At 40.0% G+C, this 17830-nt stretch overlaps 1 long non-coding RNA gene across 1 annotated transcript in view; it reads left to right on the top strand.

Moving 5' to 3' along the window:
- The first annotated feature begins 630 nt into the window (after positions 1-630).
- LOC130708121 (uncharacterized) overlaps positions 631-17830 on the top strand; it is a 32613-nt gene continuing 15413 nt past the window's right edge. The window contains exon 1 of the long non-coding RNA XR_009008189.1: positions 631-875. This is a non-coding gene — a long non-coding RNA (uncharacterized LOC130708121). The remainder of the gene's footprint in view (positions 876-17830) is intronic.

Raw genomic sequence — 17830 nt, 5'->3', positions numbered from 1 at the left:
ACAGTACAGTACTATATAGCCGATTGTGTTAGTTGGGTACCTAGGCTAACTTTGTTGGACATACGAACAAATTGGACTTATGAACGCGCTCTCAGAACGGAACTGTACAGAATAGGGTATAGGGTATGCTACCGTTTGTGCAAAAGGGGGAGTATCCGTTTGTATTTGCATAATAATCTCTGAATATTATTAGATAGAAGGTAATATGTAAAACCACCCACTAAGTGTGGAGGTTTGTTGGATGGGGCAGGAGGGAAACTTCTTATTTGTATACCTTCTCACACTTTTTGATAACAGGCAAGTATTACCTTGTCAAACATTAACTATGTCTAAAAATAATTAAAAACCTAAAATAAAATCCAGATGGAAAGCAACCCAAATCCTTTTCACTGAAGCCCCTTGCTTTTTCTAGACAAGAAGGAGCCCCACCGTAAACCGAGACAGTCCTGCTGTTGACGTGAATGACCTTTTAGTTTTAACGGACGTCAGACTTTCTGACTGCATAACTGTGATAAATGCAAAAAGGCACGCACTAAAATTGGCTGAGGTTGGCTCAGCAAAACCAACCTTTATGGATCCACGTCGCGTCTCATTGGCTTGGTTTTAGCAAGGAAACACACAGACCCAGTGTTCAGAACTGCTGGATCAAGGGTGGAAGTTTTACAGTTTTCTTTGGACAGGTTTCAGGGGCTGTGAACATTCTTGGAGAGAGGGCCTGAGCGTGCAAATCCGTTAGGTTAGACCCCAAGGCAGCCCCTTGTTTAGCCCGTCACCGGGAAGGATGTAGTGCCAAGCGGGGGCAGGTACTTAGCCGACTGGGGTGACAGGATTGCTGTGTCTCTGGGGAAGCTCTCAAGGAACAGCAGCTAAAGAAGGTAAGTGAAATTTTCAGTGCAGATGTGGTGGGGATGGGTTCTGGTGATGTCTCAAACCTAGCAGTAAAGAAAAGGATTTGGGGTCCTGACAAAAATGACCATTTTCACAAATGAACTTATTTACAACACAGAAATAGACTCACAGATTTAGGAAACAAACTGATGGTTACCAAAGGGGAAAGGTTGGGGGAGGGATAAATTAGGAGGTTGGGCTTAACATATACACACTACTATATGTAAAATAGATAATCAACAAAGACCTATTGTATAACACAGAGAACTCTACTTAATGTTCTGTGATAACCTATATATACGTGGGAAAAGAATCTGAAAAAGAATAGATAGATGTATATGTATAATTGAATTACTTTGCTGTACACCTGAAACTAACACAAGTTCAGTATAAAATAAAATTTTAAAAAATGATCATTTTCAAAATGTTTCAAAAATCACATGATTCTCATATGGTTACACAGTGAACATATATATAGCAGAGTTTTAGTTTAATTAATGAGGAGACAGAGGTTTGAAACATTCCCCCTTTTCTCAAACATTCCTGCTGTGCACCAGTGAGTGTCCAGTGCCCGCAAACAGCAAAGATGACCATCAGCACAGGTCCAAGCCAAGTCAACCTGTCTAGGCTTCCTTGGTGTCCCACCTGTGTGCCGTCCCGCCTGTGTCCCCACACTCAGAAGTGACCTGCTCATGGTTTACTGCTCAGTTGTAATTTCTTAATTTTTTAAATGGGGGTCCCATGTTTTCACTTTGCAATGGGCCCCCAAATAATATAGCCACCTTGCACTCAACTCATTGTACCTGGAACCAGAGTTCCATGATAGCTGTTTTTTTTTTTTTTTTTAATTAACTGTGTCAGGTCGAATATGCTTTAAAATGGAGGTCTGCTCTTCTTGAATTTTATTTCATTCTAAATGCACTCTATAGATTGGTTTTCTATAAAAGGCCATCTGTCTACTCAGGAGTAGTTTTGTACAATAATCCCTGATAATTAGCTCATAATCTTTCCTGGAACGAGATGTTTGTTCTTAGGATAGGAGGGGCCCGGGAGCCAGAAAAGCAGAGCCCCATCTAAGGTAAATGAAACCTGGCACCCTTGAGTTATTCTATTAGAGGTACTGAGTATTTAAACAGCTTTGTCATCAGAGCTGGCTGTGTGTTTACGTTTGAACTGAAGTAGGACCTTTAGTGTGATCGGTAGAGCTACCAGGGAAAAAGTCTTCTATTTTTCTTGGAACGTGTGAAGAGTTTTAATTTCAGAGAGTGTATTGAGTAAGCATTTGCTCTTTCACCTGAGAGTACTTTGTGTGTAGTTTTGAAAATGCGATGCCATGTCCTACTGCAAGATTAGCCTTCAGTTTTACTGAGGATATGTTAAAACAACAAATGCTTCTATTTAAGCAGGAATATTCTAAAGGAACGGCAGGACGCTGCCTGGGGAGCAGCCCTGTGTTTTAGACTTTCTGCTTCATCAGGATGTGTCGGGAACAATTGTGCAGAGAGTTAACGGTTTTAACTCAATCATTTAAGAAAGACTTAAACATCCAAATGAATTTTTTCCTTAAAAAATTTAAAATTTATGTTCTTTTGTTTTATTCTACTATCTTCCCTTAGCCTCTCCCTGCATGTTGGAAGATAAATAACTTCCCACTTCAGTCTGAAAGTTCGAAGTGTTCCTTCTCAGTGTACAGCCATGCATATTGTGGGATACAAATTTGGTAGATGATATTGACATCGTTAGCCTATTAATTTTTTTTAACATCTTTATTGGAGTATAATTGCTTTACAATGGTGTGTTAGTTTCTGCTTTATAACAAAGTGAAACAGTTATACATATACATATGTTCCCATATCTCTTCCCTCTTGTGTCTGCCTCCCTCCCACCCTCCCTCCTATTAATTTTAACATATACAACAACGTCATATGAATTCTATATAATTTTAAGGGTGGCTTTTATACTGGATTATAAAATTATAAATATAAAGACTATAAAATTATAAAATAGCTTCATATATATATATATTAGATGATTTTTCTTTTAGCAGTTTATGTTTACAGAAAAATTGAGTGGAAAGTACAGAGATTTCCGATATATCATCTCACTCCCCCTACCCCCCATTTCCCTGTACTGAACATCTTATATTAGAGTGTGATATTTGCTACAAATGATGAGCCAATATTGATCATTATTTTTTTTAATTTATTTTTTATTGAAGTATAGTTGATTTACAATGCTGTGTTAGTTTCTGGTGTACATCAAAGTGATTCGTTATATAATACATATATTATATATACACATATACTATATATACACATATAACATATATACATATATAATATATATGTATATGTACACATATATATTCTTTTTCATTATGGTTTATCACAGGATGTTGAATATAGTTCCCTGTGCTCTACAATAGGACCTTGTTGTTTATCCATCCTCTATATCATAGTTTGCCTCTGCTAATCCCAACTCCCAGTCCTTCCCTCCCCCACCCCTTGGCAACCACAGTACTGATCTTTATTATTAGAACAAGTCCCTGGTTTACATTAGGGTTCACCCTTTGTGTTGTACATTCCATGAGTTTTGACCCATGTAGAATGACATGTGGTATCATGACAGTATCATACAGAATAGTTTCACTGCCCTAAAAGTCCTCTGTGCTCCACCTCTTCATCCCTTCCCTCCTACCCGCCCTGAACCCCTGACAACCACTGGTCTTGATACCATCTCTATAGTTTTGCCTTTTTCATAATGTCATATCATTGGAATAATATAGTATGCAGAGTTTTCAGATTGGATTCTTTTGTTTCATATAATGCATTTAAGGTTGTTGCATGTCTTTTTGTAGCTTGATAGCTCCTTTTTTAAAATGGCTGAATAATATTCCATGGTACGCATGTACCATAGTTTGTTTATCCATTCACTTATTGAAAGACATCCTGGTTGCTTACAAGTTTGGTGGCTTTTGTGGCCGCCTGGTGATTGGGACTAGTGCTACCCACCAGCCCCTTGTTCTAGGGTTTCCTCAGACTTGTAAGAGATGAAATTTCCAAGGAGGCAAGCCACGAATTAATCAGATGCTTCACTTCAATCAGAATCAGGCTTTCTGCCAACATCTGTTTTGTCGACAGCCCCCGTCACCACAGGATCTGGCCTTGGAGCCAGTTTTTCCGTCTGTATTTGGAAACATTGCCCATCTTCTCCCTGGCTGGGTGGCCTGTCATATATTCCAAAAACAACCTCACCTCTGTCATCTTTGATGTGATCCTTGGCTAAGTATTCTGAGGGCCCCATGCATTTTCATCCATGCCCTTCGACTACCGTGTTTGTGATCCTCCTCCTCTCTGGGTTTCTTGGAACACAGTACATACTGTTTCATTGCTGCTCTAATCATCAATCATTTCCACCTAGTTACAGGAATGCCTAACATTTACTTCTTTCTCTTAAAACTTTAATGTTACTTTGCTTACAAACTTACGTTCTCTGAGTTGGAATACAGCCATCAACGACTAATATTTTAAAAGGTTGCCTGGTTTATTTTTTGTTCTCAGTAATTTTTGTGCATGCAAAGGCATCTATTTCTCCTGTCAGAGTGCAAATGGAACTGAGAACCAAAGTCACTGCTCAGCTTCCACTGTAAATGTTGAATGATTTTTAAGTGCATAGTGAAAATGATGATCTCAGAGGCCTGGGCGTTCTCTACACTGACGATAAACTGATAAACAAATGAGGGGGGAGGAAGACTTTCTTACAGGAGGATGCCGACTTGATAAATGAAATGCAAGTGTTGCAATTGTAAAAACCATCATGTTGCATGCATCATGGTAAACACTGGTTTAAGCAGAAACGTCAATGGATGCTAAATCGTGTGTGTGTGTGTGTGTGTATGTGAGTGTATGTATGAGTTAGTCTCCATCCAGATTGCATAGATGACTCATTATTTGCAAGGGGGAAATAGAGACAATACTGTGCATGTGTCAGATAACACCTTTAACTGGGAATTAACATCCCAGTCGAGGGCAGACGACACCGGGCGCCTCCAGATGGGGTACCCCCAGGAGGATACAACATTCCACAGGCTGCATCGAGCTGGGAGGCATGGCCTGAATCTAACCAAGAGGAAACATCAAACAAACCCAAGTAGAGGGACATTCTGTAAAATAACTGGCCTGTATTCTACAGATATTATGAAAAACAAGAAAAGTTGAGCCGTTAAAGGAGATTTAAAAAGGCTAAAGAGACGACAACTAAATTCTGGACCAGATCCTGTATTAAAGGGGATTAAATGCTACAAAGGACATTATTAGAATAATTGATGAAAATGGAATATGGACTACAGATTGGATAAAAGTATTGTGTCAAAGCTAAGTTTTCTGAATTCAGTAGCTTTCCTGTGGATCTGTAAGGGAATATCTATGTTCCTAGGAAATTACTACTTTAGTATTAAGGTGTAAAGGGCCATGAATATAACCTATTCTAGAGTGGTTCAGAAAAAATAAATAATAATATGTGTATAAGTAGGTTTTTGTGTGTATGTACACATACAGGTAGACCTCATTTTATTGCACTTTATTGCACTTCAAAGTTATTGTGTTTTTTTTTACAAATTGAAGATTTGTGGCAGCGCTGCATGTCTGTCAGTGCCATTTTTCTAACAACATTTGCTCACTTTGTGTTTCTATGTCACATTTTGGTAATTCTCACAATATTGAAGAATTTTTCATTATTATTGTATTTGTTAGGATGACCTGTGACCAGTGATCTTTGATGTTACTATTATGACTCGCTGAAGGCTTAGATGATGGTTAGCATTTTTTAGCAATAAGGTATTTTTCAATTAAGATATGTAAATTGTTTTTTTTTAGACATAGTGCTATTGCACACTTAATAGACAACAGTACAGTGTAAACATAACTTTTATATGCACTGGGAAGCCGAAACATTTGTGTGGCTTGCTTTATTCCGATATTTGCTTTATTTTGGTGGTCTGGAACTGAATTTGCAGTATCTTTGGTGTATACCTGTCTATATGCACATATTTTTAAAAAAGAAAGAAAAAGCAGAGCAGGTAGGAAGGAGTGGGGCTATTGGGGGTGGGAGGGGATGGGCAGGTTGCAGTAGTCAATAGAGTGGTGGAATAGTGTCCTTGGGCTGCCATAGCAAACAGGGTGACTTATAACAACAGCAGTTTATTCCCCCATAGTTCTGGAGGCAAGCAGTCCAAAATCCAGGGGTCCGCAGGGCCATGCTCCCTCTGAAGGCTCTAGGGAAGCCTTGCCTCTTCCTTGTCTCTTTAAGCTCCTGGCGGCTCCAAGCAGTTCTGGTCTTGTGGTCACATCACTCTGATCTCTGCGTCTGTCTTCTTGGCTTTCTTCCCCTGTGTGTCCCTCTGGGCATCAAATCTCCCTTTCTTCTTACACAGACACCAGTCATTGGTTTTAGGACCCACCCCAAATCCAGGATGATTTCATCTCGAGATTCTTAACTAATTACATTTGCAGCATCCCGATTTCCAACTACAGTCACATTTACAGGTTCCACGTGGGCATGGATTTTGGGGAGGGGCACTATTTGATCCACTACAGGGTAGGTCAGGATAAGCATCAATGAGAAAATAAGGTGGAGAGAAAGCTTAACGGAGGTGAGGGGCTGAGCCAGACAGCACTCAGGGTTAAGTGTACTCCACGAGGAGGGGTCAGCCGGAACCGAGTCCCCGAGAGGCCGTGTGGCTGGGGCAGAGGCAGTGCTGGGTGGGGGGGGGGGAGCTGCAGAGGAACAGGCATCACGGAGGGTCCTGTGGACCATTATAAGGACTCTGCCTTTAACTCTGAGTGAACTGAGGGCGGAAGAGTGACACCAGGTGACCACAGGTGATGAGAACAGGAACAGGAGCTGTCAGGAGGCTGGTGTGCGAATCCGGAGCGAGCTGAGGGTGGCCAAAGGGCCAAGACACTGAGAAATGCTTGGGTCCTGGATATGGTTTGAAGGATGGGCCAGCAGGGTTTCCTGTCTATTTAGAGGTGGAGGGGGGAGCTTGGGGGTCGGGAGAGCGAGGGAAAGGAGAGTAGAGAACGACTCCAAGGCCCTTGGCCTGAGCAACCAGAAGGCTGAGGTTGGAGTCAAGGGAAGTGGGGAGTGGTGGGGCAGTAAGTTTGGGTAAAAAGAGCTCAGCTTTTGGTACACTGGTCGGGAGATGCAGGGGTTGAGGTATTGAGTTGGCTGGTGAATAAGTGAGTCTGGAATTTGGGAGGGAGATCTGGGCTGAAGACCTAAATTGGTGGGTGGATGGCTTTTGTTCATTACTGGCTTTCCCCAGATGTTAGTAATTTGGACGACAGAAGGAAAAGGAGGGGGGGAGAGGATCGAGGAAGGAAGGGGAGTAAAGAGATGGCAGGGACGGTAACTGGAGTTGGACAACCTCACACAGGGCCCATGACTTGGGTTTTATTGGCAGACGTGGTATGAAGGTGAGAAGAAAGGGCTTTGGAATCAGACAGACCTGAGCCTCTGTTTCCACAGCTGTGAAACAGGGATAATCATCATTGGCATCCAACCCTTGAAGACCCCGGTGTGAGTGAGAACAGAGGTAGAACACTTAGGTTCTGTTAAGACAATAACAATAGCTAACGTGTCATGGTTCTCACTATGGGCCAAACTCTGAGCACTTTGCCTGTGTTCACTCATTTACCCTCACAATAGCTACGAGGGAGGGTGATTATTCTTTCTATTTGGGAGCTGGTCATTCTGAGTCACAGAGAGGTTACGTGCCTGAGTTCACACAGCTGCTAAGAGGTGGTGCTGGTTTCTCTCAGACCATCTGCTTCCAGCACCTACGTTCTTCACCTACACTGCTTCTCTGCATGTGTGCTTGGCATGGACTAAACGCTCAAAAAGTACTCCTGTGTCAAGTCAGGGGCATAACTGCGAGTATCGGGAATTATAAAAAAAAAGGGGTCCTGGGACAGCCAAGCTGAGGGAGCGACTCCCATCGTTTTCTGCATTTCCCCCGTGTAGGTATGAAGCTGAAAGGAAATAAGCGTGAATGTCAGGCTAAGAGATGAGAAAGAGGGCCCATTCCGTTCTGCTGACTTAAAATGTTTCAGCAGATCAGCCTGGGGGCACTTTTCTTCATATCCTGTTACCTTTGGACAATGATTTTCTTTATTTCTCTTTTCCGGAATTGCCTATCTCCCTTTGATTTTTAATCGTGTGTGTGTGTGTGTGTGTGTGTGTGTGTGTGTGTTTGTGTGTGTGGAGAAGAGAATCATGTAATATTTATTAAATAATTTAGTGTTCAACAGCTAAGGGCCTGGAAGGCAAGATCAGGGGGGTCAGGGTCCCTCTGGCTCTGCTGCAACCCTGCAGGTCCCAGGGCGTTTGCCCCTGAGGTCGGGGTTCCGGGTGTGCAGCTGCCCTGGGCTGTCGTGTGTGTGAAGGCACATGTGATATATGGGTGGTACCACCCCCAGCAGAGAGACAGCAGGCGAGGCCGTGGTGCTCCCGAAGGTTTCCCGACCAAGGAACGACTTTGAAGATCCATCTCACATTGATGGTCACAAACTGCCCTGGTGAGGGATCTGTATTGGAGGTGAAGCTGATCAAAAACTTGTAGCAGGTGATTAACCAAGATGGCGGAGTAGAAGGACGTGCTCTCACTCCCTCTTGCGAGAGCACCAGAATCACAACTGACTGCCGGACAATCATTGACAGGAAGACCCTGGACTTCACCAAGGAGGATACCCCACGTCCAAGGACAGAGGAGAAGCCACAGTGAGACGGTAGGAGGGGTGCAATCAGAGTAAAGTCAAATCCCATAACTGCTGGGTGGGTGACTCACAGACTGGCGAACACTTATACCACAGAAGTCCACCCACTGGAGTGAAAGTTCTGAGCCCCACATCAGGCTTTCCAACCTGGGGGTCCGGCAACGGGAGGAGGAATTCCTAGAGAGTCAGACTTTGAAGTCTAGTGGGAATTGATTGCAGGACTGTGACAGGACTGGGGGAAACAGAGACCCCACTCTTGGAGGGCACACACAAAGTAATGTGTGCATCGGGACCCAGGGGAAGGAGCAGTGACCCTGGGGGAGACTGAACCAGACGTACCTGCTGGTGTTGGGGGTCTCCTGCAGAGGCAGGTGGTGGCTCTGTTTCACCGTGGGGATAAGGACACTGGCAGCAGAGGTCCTGGGAAGTTCTCCTTGGCGTGAGCCCTCCCAGAGTCTGCCATTAACCCCACCAAAGAGCAGGGGTAGGCTCCAGTGTTGGGTTGCCTCAGGCAAAACAACCAACAGGGAGGGAACCCAGCCCCACCCATCAACAGTCAAGTGGATTAAGGTTTTACTGAGCTCTGACCGCCACAGCAACAGGGAGGGAACCCAGCCCCACCCATCAACAGTCAAGTGGATTAAGGTTTTACTGAGCTCTGACCGCCACAGCAACAGTCAGCTCTACCCACCACCAGAGCCTCCCATCAAGCCTCTTAGATAGCCTCAACCACCAGAGGGCAGACAACAGAAGCAAGAAAAACTACAATCCTGCAGCCTGTGGACCAAAAACCACAGTTACAGAAAGACAGAGAAGATGAAAAGGCAGAGGGCTATGTACCAGATGAAGGAACAAGAAAAAAACCCCAGAAAAACAACTAAATGAAGTGGAGATAGGCAACCTTCCAGAAAAAGAATTCAGAATAATGATAGTGAAGATGATCCAGGACCTCGGAATAAGAATGGAGGCAAAGATTGAGAAGATGCAAGAAATGATTAACAAAGACCTAGAAGAATTAAAGAACAAACAAACAGAGATGACCAATACAATAACTGAAATGAAAACTACACTAGAAGGAATCAATAGCAGAATAACTGAGGCAGAAGAACGGATAAGTGACCTGGAAGACAGAATGGTGGAATTCACGGCTGCGGAACAGACTAAAGAAAAAAGAATGAAAAGAAATGAAGACAGCCTAAGAGACCTCTGGGACAACATTAAACGCAACAACATTCGCATTATAGGGGTCCCAGAAGGAGAAGAGAGAGAGAAAGGACCAGAGAAAATATTTGAAGAGATTATAGTCGAAAACTTCCCTAATATGGGAAAGGAAATAGCCACCCAAGTCCAGGAAGCGCAGAGAGTCCCATACAGAATAAACCCAAGGAGAAACACGCCGAGACACATAGTAATCAAAGTGGCAAAAATTAAAGACAAAGAAAAATTACTGAAAGCAGCAAGGGAAAAACGACAAATAACATACAAGGGGACTCCCATAAGGTTAACAGCTGATTTCTCAGCAGAAACTCTGCAAGCCAGAAGGGAGTGGCATGATATACTTAAAGTGATGAAAGGGAAGAACCTACAACCAAGATTACTCTACCCGGCAAGGATCTCATTTAGATTTGATGGAGAAATCAAAAGCTTTACAGACAAGCAAAAGCTAAGAGAATTCAGAACCACCAAACCAGCTCTACAACAAATGCTAAAGGAACTTCTCTAAGTGGGAAACACAAGAGAAGAAAAGGACCTACAAAAACAAACCCAAAACAATTAAGAAAATGGTCATAGGAACATACATATCGATAATTACCTTAAACGTGAATGGATTAAATGCCCCAACCAAAAGACATAGACTGGCTGAATGGATACAAAAACAAGACCCATATATATGCTGTCTACAAGAGACCCACTTCAGACCTAGGGACACATACAGACTGAAAGTGAGGGGATGGAAAAAGATATTCCATGCAAATGGAAATCAAAAGAAAGCTGGAGTAGCTATACTCATATCAGATAAAATAGACTTTAAAATAAAGAATGTTACAAGAGACAAGGAAGGACACTACATAATGATCCAGGGATCAATCCAAGAAGAAGATATAACAATTATAAATATATATGCACCCAACATAGGAGCACCTCAATACATAAGGCAACTGCTAACAGCTATAAAAGAGGAAATCGACAGTAACACAGTAATAGTGGGGGACTTTAACACCTCACTTACACCAATGGACAGATCATCCAAAATGAAAATAAATAAGGAAACAGAAGCTTTAAATGACACAATAGACCAGATAGATTTAATTGATATATATAGGACATTCCATCCAAAAACGGCAGATTACACGTTCTTCTCAAGTGCGCACGGAACATTCTCCAGGATAGATCACATCTTGGGTCACAAATCAAGCCTCAGTAAATTTAAGAAAATTGAAATCATATCAAGCATCTTTTCTGACCACAACGCTATGAGATTAGAAATGAATTACAGGGAAAAAAACGTAAAAAAGACAAACACATGGAGGCTAAACAATACGTTACTAAATAACCAAGAGATCACTGAAGAAATCAAACAGGAAATAAAAAAATACCTAGAGACAAATGACAATGAAAACACGACGACCCAAAACTTATGGGATGCAGCAAAAGCGGTTCTAAGAGGGAAGTTTATAGCTATACAAGCCTACCTAAAGAAACAAGAAAAATCTCAAGTAAACAATCTAACCTTACACCTAAAGAAACTAGAGAAAGAAGAACAAACAAAACCCAAAGTTAGCAGAAGGAAAGAAATCATAAAGATCAGAGCAGAAATAAATGAAATAGAAACAAAGAAAACAATAGCAAAGATCAATAAAACTAAAAGTTGGTTCTTTGAGAAGATAAACAAAATTGATAAGCCATTAGCCAGACTCATCAAGAAAAAGAGGGAGAGGACTCAAATCAATAAAATCAGAAATGAAAAAGGAGAAGTTACAACAGACACCGCAGAAATACAAAACATCCTAAGAGACTACTACAAGCAACTTTATGCCAATAAAATGGGCAACCTGGAAGAAATGGACAAATTCTTAGAAAGGTATAACCTTCCAAGACTGAATCAGGAAGAAACAGAAAATATGAACAGACCAATCACAAGTAATGAAATTGAAACTGTGATTAAAAATCTTCCAACAAACAAAAGTCCAGGACCAGATGGCTTCACAGGTGAATTCTATCAAACATTTAGAGAAGAGCTAACACCCATCCTTCTCAAACTCTTCCAAAAAATTGCAGAGGAAGGAACACTCCCAAACTCATTCTATGAGGCCACCATCACCCTGATACCAAAACCAGACAAAGACACTACAAAAAAAGAAAATTACAGACCAATATCACTGATGAATATAGATGCAAAAATCCTCAACAAAATACTAGCAAACAGAATCCAACAACACATTAAAAGGATCATACACCACGATCAAGTGGGATTTATCCCAGGGATGCAAGGATTCTTCAATATACGCAAATCAATCAATGTGATACACCATATTAACAAATTGAAGAATAAAAACCATATGATCATCTCAATAGATGCAGAAAAAGCTTTTGACAAAATTCAACACCCATTTATGATAAAAACTCTCCAGAAAGTGGGCATAGAGGGAACCTACCTCAACATAATAAAGGCCATATATGACAAACCCACAGCAAACATCATTCTCAATGGTGAAAAACTGAAAGCATTTCCTCTAAGATCAGGAACGAGACAAGGATGTCCACTCTCACCACTATTATTCAACATAGTTTTGGAAGTCCTAGCCACGGCAATCAGAGAAGAAAAAGAAATAAAAGGAATACAAATTGGAAAAGAAGAAGTAAAACTGTCACTGTTTGCGGATGACATGATACTATACATAGAGAATCCTAAAACTGCCACCAGAAAACTGCTAGAGCTAATTAATGAATATGGTAAAGTTGCAGGTTACAAAATTAATGCACAGAAATCTCTTGCATTCCTATACACTAATGATGAAAAATCTGAAAGAGAAATTATGGAAACACTCCCATTTACCATTGCAACAAAAAGAATAAAATACCTAGGAATAAACCTACCTAGGGAGACAAAAGACCTGTATGCAGAAAACTATAAGACACTGATGAAAGAAATTAAAATGATACCAACAGATGGAGAGATATACCATGTTCTTGGATTGGAAGAATCAACATTGTGAAAATGAGTATACTACCCAAAGCAATCTACAGATTCAATGCAATCCCTATCAAATTACCAATGGCATTTTTTACGGAGCTAGAACAAATCATCTTAAAATTTGTATGGAGACACAAAAGACCCCGAATAGCCAAAGCAGTCTTGAGGCAAAAAAATGGAGCTGGAGGAATCAGACTCCCTGACTTCAGACTATACTACAAAGCTACAGTAATCAAGACAATATGGTACTGGCACAAAAACAGAAACATAGATCAATGGAACAAGATAGAAAGCCCAGAGATTAACCCACGCACCTATGGTCAACTAATCTATGACAAAGGAGGCAAAGATATACAATGGAGAAAAGACAGTCTCTTCAATAAGTGGTGCTGGGAAAACTGGACAGCTACATGTAAAAGAATGAAATTAGAACAATCCCTAACACCATACACAAAAATAAACTCAAAATGGATTAGAGACCTAAATATAAGACTGGACACTATAAAACTCTTAGAGGAAAACATAGGAAGAACACTCTTTGACATAAATCACAGCAAGATCTTTTTTGATCCACCTCCTAGAGTAATGGAAATAAAAACAAAAATAAACAAGTGGGACCTAATGAAACTTCAAAGCTTTTGCACAGCAAAGGAAACCATAAACAAGACGAAAAGACAACCCTCAGAATGGGAGAAAATATTTGCACATGAATCAACGGACAAAGGATTAGTCTCCAAAATATATAAACAGCTCATTCAGCTCAATATCAAAGAAACAAACACCCCAATCCAAAAATGGGCAGAAGACCTAAATAGACATTTCTCCAAAGAAGACATACAGACGGCCACGAAGCACATGAAAAGATGCTCAACATCACTAATTATTAGAGAAATGCAAATCAAAACTACAATGAGGTATCACCTCACTCCTGTTAGAATGGGCATCATCAGAAAATCTACAAACAACAAATGCTGGAGAGGGTGTGGAGAAAAGGGAACCCTCTTGCACTGTTGGTGGGAATGTAAATTGATACAGCCACTATGGAGAACAATATGGAGGTTCCTTAAAAAACTAAAAATAGAATTACCATATGACCCAGCAATCCCACTACTGGGCATATACCCAGAGAAAACCGTAATTCAAAAAGACACATGCACCCGAATGTTCATTGCAGCACTATTTACAATAGCCAGGTCATGGAAGCAACCTAAATGCCCATCAACAGACGAATGGATAAAGAAGTTGTGGTACATATATACAATGGAATATTATTCAGCCATAAAAAGGAACGAAATTGAGTCATTTGTTGAGACGTGGATGGACCTAGAGACTGTCATACAGAGTGAAGTAAGTCAGAAAGAGAAAAACAAATATTGTATATTAATGCATGTATGTGGAACCTAGAAAAATGGTACAGATGAACCAGTTTGCAGGGCAGAAGTTGAGACACAGATGTAGAGAATGGACATATGGACACCAAGGGGGGAAAACTGCGGTGAGGTGGGGATGGTGGTGTGCTGAATTGGGCGATTGGGATTGACATGTATACACTGATGTGTATAAAACTGATGCCTAATAAGAACCTGCAGTATAAAAAAACAAACAAAACAACTAATACTAAACTTTCATTGGGTTATTTGTATGGAAATATGTTAATATAAAGGTTTCAGACATTACATGAAATTTCTAAAAATCTTATATTTGTATTTGTATGGAAATATGTATGGAAATATGTTAATATAAATGTTTCAGACATTACATGAAATTTCTAAAAATCTTATATTTGTATTTGTATGGAAATATGTATGGAAATATGTTAATATAAATGTTTCAGACATTACAGGAAACTTCTAAAAATCTTATATGTTCTGGTATAATGTTATAAGTAATAATTCTAGTTATTACTTTAAAATGTATATCTCAGTAATAACTAATTTTCTTGTCAACTGCATTATTATGAACTTTCATCAAATCTTTAACCATGGTCATTTTTAAGTCTTTTGTCATTTACAGACAGTTCTGGGTGTACTCTGATGATTTTGCAAATATGTTCCTATAAAAGGGTTTCATCTTCAAGAAATTCATGGAAAAGACTCTGACAAGTACAGGTTTCTGGTAACTGACTGTACTGCTGAACTGAATGAATAAGCATTTTCAGAACTCTAATGAAAAACTGATGAACTCATAAAAGTGCTAACAAAAGATCAAGATGAAAAAAAAATTAATTACATGGGACTGAGTGAACTGATGAGGATGAGTATAATTTTTGTGACTTTCTGTCTGAATTAAAAAAAAAAAATCCCACAAGGACTCAGAGGCAAAGAATATACAAATCAATTTTCACTGCAAAGTAAAGGAGCTGTTACAGTGGAGGATTACTGGACTGAATGTCAATATTATGACATAGTATGAGTGTGTTTCATGTTTAGTAATTGCAATCATTGTTGCTTTTGTTGTGGTCATCCATGTACAATGCTTGGTGTCAGTCTATTTATCTCTTGTAAAAATAAAATACAGTGTGTGTGTGTGGATAAAAAAAAAAAAAAACTTGTAGCAGACAAGTGCGACCCCATGTCACTTTGTGAATGTCGCAGGGCGGCCGAGGGGGGTGTGCCTTGCTCTGGAACACATAATAATTGTTTGGGCTGTTTCCGAACCTCGGGGCTGGCAGAGGGTGATGCTAAAATAGATGCAAAAATGTTAATATGCCACCGTTCCTAACATGCAGAAAAGAAATAAAAGGGACCCCATTCCCAGAGTCTCCTGGGGCCATTTATGGACATGGGCAGTGCCCCCTGCCGCTTCTCTTTTTTTTTCCCCTCTAACAAAGTGTTGATATTCCTTTTATAAATAAGTTCATCAATATAGAGACATCAAACACAACGACCTTATCAAAGACATGTAACAAATATCAACAATTTACAAAAAATATGCACAATGTCCTTAAACACATGAAAATAATCTCAAACTTGATTCAAGTTAAGAGAGATGCAATTACAACCACACTAAGATACCATTTCTAAACTGATAGATTGGTAAATCCAAAGGTTTGTCAACACACTCAGTTGGTGAGGATGTGAAAACCGTGTCCTTTCCCACACTGCTCACAGGGATGGAAAATGGTATGATCACTGTAGTAGGCTTAATATTGGCTTCCAAATATATCAGGCCCCAATCTCTGGAGCCTCTGAATATTACCATATATGGGAAAAGGGTCTTTGTAAATGCGATTAAATTAAGGATCTTGAAATGGGGAGGTTATCCTGCATTATCCAGGTAGGCCCTGAATGCAACCACAAATGTCTTATAAGAGAGCCTCTGCCTCTTTTCTTAAACGGTTCTAAACCACTGCCAAAGTAGCATCAACCACAAACCCCAGCTTATTTTTCTGAGAAGAAAGTCATAAAATCACTGGGAAGCAAATGGAAATTCAGAGAATTATAAAGAAGAAAATTAAAACCATACGCTCTTCTGTCACTGTTAACGTTTTGGCATATTTCCTTCCCAGGCTTTTCTCTATGTGTATGTGTTTTGATGGTGTTACAAAACTGGGTAAATTTTTGTTTCTCACATTTTAAACTTATTATCTTGTGATTGCATTCAACTTTGAAAAAATGATTGTAATTAAAATCATCTTTATGAAAATGATCTTAATTGATCCCTATCATCATATTGTATCTTATGCTATCATAATTGATATTAACAGTTTAATACTGTTAGTCTGTTTCCAATTTTTTTCATAACCAATTACGCTGCAGTGAACACCCTGGCAAATAAATCTTGGTGCATAGCTCATATTCCTTGCTTTGGATAGTGGTTCTTCAACTTTCCTTCCTAACTCTAAAGTGAATCTAATAGCAACTTGGAGGTCTTCATTTTTTTCTTAAAATGTTATATGAATTTTATCTTCTCTAGAGTGGACTGGCTTATTTTAATGTTAAAATAATGCTTTCAATTACTGATCACTTAAATGACCTCTTATAGCCTTACCCCCAAAGCCTTTCAGTACAACAGATGTCCCAGGAAGATGTGACCTGGGGACCCTGAGGCCTCAGTCTCAGCTGGTAAGCAGTCGCACACCTCAGGGGACAAACGTGTACCAGACTGAGAAACAGACCTCAGCAGAGAGTGCAAAAATGGAATTGCAGGGTTAACGGGTGGGAACTTTTTAGAAATTCTTGATTCATATTGCCATTAAAATAAATTCTACGTGTATAAAAGTTAAGTATAAAAAAGGAATCATAGAAGAGTTAGAAAATGTAGATGCATACTGATTGTTCTCAGGGTAAAGGATTTCCTAGATATAGAAGCAAAGATACAGCCTAACGAAAAAATGAAAGGATTCAACTACATATCCAAAAATGACATCAATGAAATTAAAAGCTAAACAATAAACTAGGAATCTCTATTTGCTGTACATTTGTAACATATATGTATCTATATGTGTATATGTGTGTGTGAGAAGGAGCACCCATCTCTTTACTGAGGATCCCTTTCAACAGAAATTAAGCCAACAACACCCAATGGAAAAACGAGCACCAAACATACACAGATATTCACAAGAAGAGATAGAAATGACTAATACTCATAAGAAAAGCAGTCAACAACCTCACTAGCAATCAAATAAATGTTATTAATACAAAATGCCACTCTCAACTAATGTATTGGCAAAGATTTTTAAAAAGGCCAATGGGCAGGCCAGGCCGAGGCTGAATTCTCTACCCAGCATTCTCCTGTGCCTCTGCTCTGAGTGTAATAAGTTAGTCCTTGTCTCCTGCCCAAGCCTGGTGACTTCGGGCTGTGTTCCTCAGCTCCCGTTTTGCCCTGTCTCTGTTTCCCCCAAACCCAGGTAGAAACAACTTCACCTTCATTTAAACCCCTGTCACCTGTGTCTGTGACTCTCTTAGGTAGTATGAACTATTTTACTTGATATTATTAATACTAAAAATAGCTATGGTTTTTTTACAGTTTG

This window comes from Balaenoptera acutorostrata, chromosome 4 (assembly GCF_949987535.1).
Source record: "Balaenoptera acutorostrata chromosome 4, mBalAcu1.1, whole genome shotgun sequence".
Lineage (NCBI taxonomy): Eukaryota > Metazoa > Chordata > Mammalia > Artiodactyla > Balaenopteridae > Balaenoptera > Balaenoptera acutorostrata.
The sequence above is the reverse complement of the archived record's forward strand: the minus strand, read 5'-3'. Positions and strand labels throughout refer to the sequence as shown.